Consider the following 7,775-nt stretch of genomic DNA (forward strand, 5'->3'; position numbering starts at 1 on the left):
TGATTCATGAGAATAATTTCCTCTTTTCGCTCTACAGTTAATTTATTTTTTACTTTCAATTTCCATTTCCATTCTTCAGTTTCTTCAGGAAATATACCTATCGGGGAACCTGCCCTGCTCATTATGCTAAAGTGGTAATGCATTCCAAGCACCGTACCTCCTGGGTGATGTGGAAAGCGGTTGCATTTAGAATCACTTTGATTCATGAGAATAATTTCTTTTTTTCGCTCTACAGTTAATTTATTTTTTACTTCCACTTTCCATTTCCATTCTCCAGTTTCTTCGGGAGATATATATATCGGGGAACCTGCCCTGCTTATTTTGCTAAAGTGGTAATGCATTCCAAGCACCGTACCTCTTGGGTGATGTGGAAAGCGGTTGCATTTAGAATCACTTTGATTCATGAGAATAATTTCTTTTTTTCGCTCTACAGTTAATTTATTTTTTACTTCCACTTTCCATTTCCATTCTCCAGTTTCTTCGGGAGATATATATATCGGGGAACCTGCCCTGCTCATTTTGCTAAAGTGGTAATGCATTCCAAGCACCGTACCTCTTGGGTGATGTGGAAAGCGGTTGAATTTAGAATCATTTTGATTCATGAGAATAATTTCTTTTTTTCGCTCTACAGTTAATTTATTTTTTACTTCCACTTTCCATTTCCATTCTCCAGTTTCTTCGGGAGATATACGTATCGGGGAACCTTCCCTGATCATTTTGCTAAAGTGGTAATGCATTCCAAACACCGTACCTCCTGGGTGATGTGGAAAGCGGTGTCATTTAGAATCATTTTGATTCATGAGAATAATTTCTTTTTTTCGCTCTACAGTTAATTTATTTTTTACTTCCACTTTCCATTTCCATTCTCCAGTTTCTTCGGGAAATATACCTATCGGGGAACCTGCCCTGCTCATTTTGCTAAAGTGGTAATGCATTCCAAGCACCGTACCTCCTGGGTGATGAGGAAAGCGGTTGCATTTAGAATCATTTTGATTCATGAGAATAATTTCTTTTTTTCGCACTACAGTTAATTTATTTTTTACTTCCACTTTCCATTTCCATTCTACAGTTTCTTCGGGAGATATACCTATCGGGGAACCTGCATTGCTCATTTTGCTAAAGTGGTAATGCATTCCAAGCTCCGTACCTCTTGGGTGATGTGGAAAGCGGTTGCATTTAGAATCATTTTCATTCATGAGAATAATTTCTTTTTTTCGCTCTACAGTTAATTTATTTTTTACTTTCAATTTCCATTTCCATTCCCCAGTTTCTTCGGGAGATATACCTATCGGGGAACCTGTCCTGCTCATTTTGCTAAAGTGGTAATGCATTCCAAGCACCGTACCTCCTGGGTGATGTGGAAAGCGGTTGCATTTAGAATCATTTTGATTCATGAGAATAATTTCTTTTTTTCGCTCTACAGTTAATTTATTTTTTACTTCCACTTTCCATTTCCATTCTCCAGTTTCTTCGGGAGATATACCTATCGGGGAACCTGCCCTGCTCATTTTGCTAAAGTGGTAATGCATTCCAAGCACCGTACCTCCTGGGTGATGTGGAAAGCGGTTGCATTTAGAATCATTTTGATTCATGAGAATAATTTCTTTTTTTCGCTCTACAGTTAATTTATTTTTTACTTCCACTTTCCATTTCCATTCTCCAGTTTCTTCGGGAGATATACCTCTCGGGGAACCTGCCCTGCTCATTTTGCTAAAGTGGTAATGCATTCCAAGCACCGTACCTCTTGGGTGATGTGGAAAGCGGTTGCATTTAGAATCATTTTGATTCATGAGAATAATTTCTTTTTTTCGCTCTCTAGTTAATTTATTTTTTACTTTCAATTTCCATTTCCATTCTCCAGTTTCTACGGGAGATATACCTATCGGGGAACCTGCCCTGCTCATTTTGCTAAAGTGGTAATGCATTCCAAGCACCGTACCTCCTGGGTGATGCGGAAAGCGGTTGCATTTAGAATCATTTTGATTCATGAGAATAATTTCTTTTTTTCGCTCTACAGTTAATTTATTTTTTACTTTCAATTTCCATTTCCATTCTTCAGTTTCTTCGGGAGATATACCTATCGGGGAACCTGCCCTGCTCATTATGCTAAAGTGGTAATGCATTCCAAGCACCGTACCTCTTGGGTGAGGTGGAAAGCGGTTGCATTTAGAATCATTTTGATTCATGAGAATAATTTCTTTTTTTCGCTCTACAGTTAATTTATTTTTTACTTTCGATTTCCATTTCCATTCTTCAGTTTCTTCGGGAGATATACCTATCGGGGAACCTGCCCTGCTCATTATGCTAAAGTGGTAATGCATTCCAAGCACCGTACCTCCTGGGTGATGTGGAAAGCGGTTGCATTTAGAATCATTTTGATTCATGAGAATAATCTCTTTTTTTCGCTCTACAGTTAATTTATTTTTTACTTCCACTTTCCATTTCCATTCTTCAGTTTCTTCGGGAGATATACCTATCGGGGAACCTGCCCTGCTCATTATGCTAAAGTGGTAATGCATTCCAAGCACCGTACCTCCTGGGTGATGTGGAAAGCGGTTGCATTTAGAATCTTTTTGATTCATGAGAATAATCTCTTTTTTTCGCTCTACACTTAATTTATTTTTTACTTCCACTTTCCATTTCCATTCTCTAGTTTCTTCGGGAGATATACCTATCGGGGAACCTGCCCTGCTCATTTTGCTAAAGTGGTAATGCATTCCAAGCACTGTACCTCTTGGGTGATGTGGAAAGCGGTTGCATTTAGAATCATTTTGATTCATGAGAATAATTTCTTTTTTTCGCTCTACAGTTAAATTATTTTTTACTTCCACTTTCCACTTCCATTCTCCAGTTTCTTCGGGAGATATACCTATCGGGGAACCTGCCCTGCTCATTTTGCTAAAGTGGTAATGCATTCCAAGCACCGTACCTCCTGGGTGATGTGCAAAGCGGTTGCATTTAGAATCATTTTGATTCATGAGAATAATTTCTTTTTCTTCGCTGTACAGTTAATTTATTTTTTACTTCCACTTTCCATTTCCATTCTCCAGTTTCTTCGGGAGATATACCTATCGGGGAACCTGCCCTACTCATTTTGCTAAAGTGGTAATGCATTCCAAGCACCGTACCTCTTGGGTGATGTGGAAAGCGGTTGCATTTAGAATCATTTTGATTCATGAGAATAATTTCCTTTTTTCGCTCTACAGTTAATTTATTTTTTACTTTCAATTTCCATTTCCATTCTTCAGTTTCTTCAGGAAATATACCTATCGGGGAACCTGCCCTGCTCATTATGCTAAAGTGGTAATGCATTCCAAGCACCGTACCTCCTGGGTGATGTGGAAAGCGGTTGCATTTAGAATCATTTTGATTCATGAGAATAATTTCTTTTTTTCGCTCTACAGTTAATTTATTTTTTACTTCCACTTTCCATTTCCATTCTCCAGTTTCTTCGGGAGATATACCTATCGGGGAACCTGCCCTGCTCATTTTGCTAAAGTGGTAATGCATTCCAAGCACCGTACCTCCTGGGTGATGTGGAAAGCGGTTGCATTTAGAATCATTTTGATTCATGAGAATAATTTCTTTTTTTCGCACTACAGTTAATTTATTTTTTACTTCCACTTTCCATTTCCATTCTACAGTTTCTTTTGGAGATATACCTATCGGGGAACCTGCATTGCTCATTTTGCTAAAGTGGTAATGCATTCCAAGCACCGTACCTCTTGGGTGATGTGGAAAGCGGTTGCATTTCGAATCATTTTGATTCATGAGAATAATTTCTTTTTTTCGCTCTACAGTTAATTTATTTTTTACTTCCACTTTCCATTTCCATTCCCCAGTTTCTTCGGGAGATATACCTATCGGGGAACCTGCCCTGCTCATTTTGCTAAAGTGGTAATGCATTCCAAGCACCGTACCTCCTGGGTGATGTGGAAAGCGGTTGCATTTAGAATCATTTTGATTCATGAGAATAATTTCTTTTTTTCGCTCTACAGTTAATTTATTTTTTACTTCCACTTTCCATTTCCATTCTCCAGTTTCTTCGGGAGATATACCTATCGGGGAACCTGCCCTGCTCATTTTGCTAAAGTGGTAATGCATTCCAAGCACCGTACCTCCTGGGTGATGTGGAAAGCGGATGCATTTAGAATCATTTTGATTCATGAGAATAATTTCTTTTTTTCGCTCTACAGTTAATTTATTTTTTACTTCCACTTTCCATTTCCATTCTCCAGTTTCTTCGGGAGATATACCTATCGGGGAATCTGCATTGCGCATTTTGCTAAAGTGGTAATACATTCCAAGCACCGTACCTCTTGGGTGATGTGGAAAGCGGTTGCATTTAGAATCATTTTGATTCATGAGAATAATTTCTTTTTTTCAATCTACAGTTAATTTATTTTTTACTTCCACTTTCCATTTCCATTCTCCAGTTTCTTCGGGAGATATACCTATCGGGGAACCTGCCCTGCTCATTTTGCTAAAGTGGTAATGCATTCCAAGCACCGTACCTCTTGGGTGATGTGGAAAGCGGTTGCATTTAGAATCATTTTGATTCATGAGAATAATTTCTTTTTTTCGCTCTACAGTTAATTTATTTTTTACTTCCACTTTCCATTTCCATTCCCCAGTTTCTTAGGGAGATATACCTATCGGGGAACCTGCCCTGCTCATTTTGCTAAAGTGGTAATGCATTCCAAGCACCGTACGTCCTGGGTGATGTGGAAAGCGGTTGCATTTAGAATCATTTTGATTCATGAGAATAATTTCTTTTTTTCGCTCTACAGTTAATTCATTTTTTACTTCCACTTTCCATTTCCATTCTCCAGTTTCTTCGGGAGATATACCTATCGGGGAACCTGCATTGCTCATTTTGCTAAAGTGGAAATGCATTCCAAGCGCCGTACCTCTTGGGTGATGTGGAAAGCGGTTGCATTTAGAATCATTTTGATTCATGAGAATAATTTCTTTTTTTCGCTCTACAGTTAATTTATTTTTTACTTTCAATTTCCATTTCCATTCTCCAGTTTCTACGGGAGGTATACCTATCGGGGAACCTGCCCTGCTCATTTTGCTAAAGTGGTAATGCATTCCAAGCACCGTACCTCCTGGGTGATGTGGAAAGCGGTTGCATTTAGAATCATTTTGATTCATGAGAATAATTTCTTTTTTTCGCTCTACAGTTAATTTATTTTTTACTTTCAATTTCCATTTCCATTCTTCAGTTTCTTCGGGAGATATACCTATCGGGGAACCTGCCCTGCTCTTTATGCTAAAGTGGTAATGCATTCCAAGCACCGTACCTCCTGGGTGATGTGGAAAGCAGTTGCATTTAGAATCATTTTGATTCATGAGAATAATTTCTTTTTTTCGCTCTACAGTTAATTTATTTTTTACTTCCACTTTACATTTCCATTCCCCGGTTTCTTCGGGAGATATACCTATCGGGGAACCTTCCCTGCTCATTTTGCTAAAGTGGTAATGCATTCCAAGGACCGTACCTGCTGGGTGATGTGGAAAGCGGTTGCATTTAGAATCATTTTGATTCATGAGAATAATTTCTTTTTTTCGCTCTACAGTTAATTTATTTTTTACTTCCACTTTCCATTTCCATTCTCCAGTTTCTTCGGGAGATATACCTATCGGGGAACCTGCCCTGCTCATTTTGCTAAAGTGGTAATGAATTCCAAGCACCGTACCTCCTGGGTGATGTGGAAAGCGGTTGCATTTAGAATCATTTTGATTCATGAGAATAATTTCTTTTTTTCGATCTACAGTTAATTTATTTTTTACTTCCACTTTCCATTTCCATTCTCCAGTTTCTTCGGGAGATATACCTATCGGGGAACCTGCCCTGCTCATTTTGCTAAAGTGGTAATGCATTCCAAGCACCGTACCTCTTGGGTGATGTGGAAAGCGGTTGCATTTAAAATCATTTTGATTCATGAGAATAATTTCTTTTTTTCGCTCTACAGTTAATTTATTTTTTACTTCCACTTTCCATTTCCATTCCCCAGTTTCTTCGGGAGATATACCTATCGGGGAACCTTCCCTGCTCATTTTGCTAAAGTGGTAATGCATTCCAAGGACCGTACCTCCTGGGTGATGTGGAAAGCGGTTGCATTTAGAATCATTTTGATTCATGAGAATAATTTCTTTTTTTCGCTCTACAGTTAATTTATTTTTTACTTCCACTTTCCATTTCCATTCTCCAGTTTCTTCGGGAGATATACCTATCGGGGAACCTGCCCTGCTCATTTTGCTAAAGTGGTAATGCATTCCAAGCACCGTACCTCCTAGGTGATGTGGAAAGCGGTTGCATTTAGAATCATTTTAATTCATGAGAATAATTTCTTTTTTTCGCTCTACAGTTAATTTATTTTTTACTTCCACTTTCCATTTCCATTCTCCAGTTTCTTCGGGAGATATACCTATCGGGGAACCTGCCCTGCTCATTTTGCTAAAGTGGTAATGCATTCCAAGCACCGTACCTCTTGGGTGATGTGGAAAGCGGTTGCATTTAAAATCATTTTGATTCATGAGAATAATTTGTTTTTTTCGCTCTACAGTTAATTTATTTTTTACTTCCACTTTCGATTTCCATTCTCCAGTTTCTACGGGAGATATACCTATCGGGGAACCTGCCCTGCTCATTTTGCTAAAGTGGTAATGCATTCCAAGCACCGTACCTCCTGGGTGATGTGGAAAGCGGTTGCATTTAGAATCATTTTGATTCATGAGAATAATTTCTTTTTTTCACTCTACAGTTAATTTATTTTTTACTTCCACTTTCCATTTCCATTCTCCAGTTTCTTCGGGAGATATACCTATCGGGGAACCTGCCCTGCTCATTTTGCTAAAGTGGTAATGCATTCCAAGCACCGTACCTCCTGGGTGATGTGGAAAGCGGTTGCATTTAGAATCATTTTGATTCATGAGAATAATTTCTTTTTTTTCGCTCTACAGTTAATTTATTTTTTACTTCCACTTTCCATTTCCATTCTCCAGTTTCTTCGGGAGATATACCTATCGGGGAACCTGCCCTGCTCATTTTGCTAAAGTGGTAATGCATTCCAAGCACCGTACCTCCTGGGTGATGTGGAAAGCGGTTGCATTTAGAATCATTTTGATTCATGAGAATAATTTCTTTTTTTCGCTCTACAGTTAATTTATTTTTTACTTCCACTTTCCATTTCCATTCTCCAGTTTCTTCGGGAGATATACCTATCGGGGAACCTGCCCTGCTCATTTTGCTAAAGTGGTAATGCATTCCAAGCACCGTACCTCCTGGGTGATGTGGAAAGCGGTTGCATTTAGAATCATTTTGATTCATGAGAATAATTTCTTTTTTTCGCTCTACAGTTAATTTATTTTTTACTTCCACTTTCCATTTCCATTCCCCAGTTTCTTCGGGAGATATACCTATCGGGGAACCTTCCCTGCTCATTTTGCTAAAGTGGTAATGCATTCCAAGGACCGTACCTCCTGGGTGATGTGGAAAGCGGTTGCATTTAGAATCATTTTGATTCATGAGCATAATTTCTTTTTTTCGCTCTACAGTTAATTCATTTTTTACTTCCACTTTCCATTTCCATTCTCCAGTTTCTTCGGGAGATATACCTATCGGGGAACCTGCACTGCTCATTTTGCTAAAGTGGTAATGAATTCCATGCACCGTACCTCCTGGGTGATGTGGAAAGCTGTTGCATTTAGAATCATTTTGATTCATGAGAATAATTTCTTTTTTTCGATCTACAGTTAATTTATTTTTT

The sequence above is a fragment of the Argiope bruennichi genome, chromosome 10 (assembly GCF_947563725.1).
Source record: "Argiope bruennichi chromosome 10, qqArgBrue1.1, whole genome shotgun sequence".
Taxonomy (NCBI): Eukaryota; Metazoa; Arthropoda; class Arachnida; order Araneae; family Araneidae; genus Argiope; species Argiope bruennichi.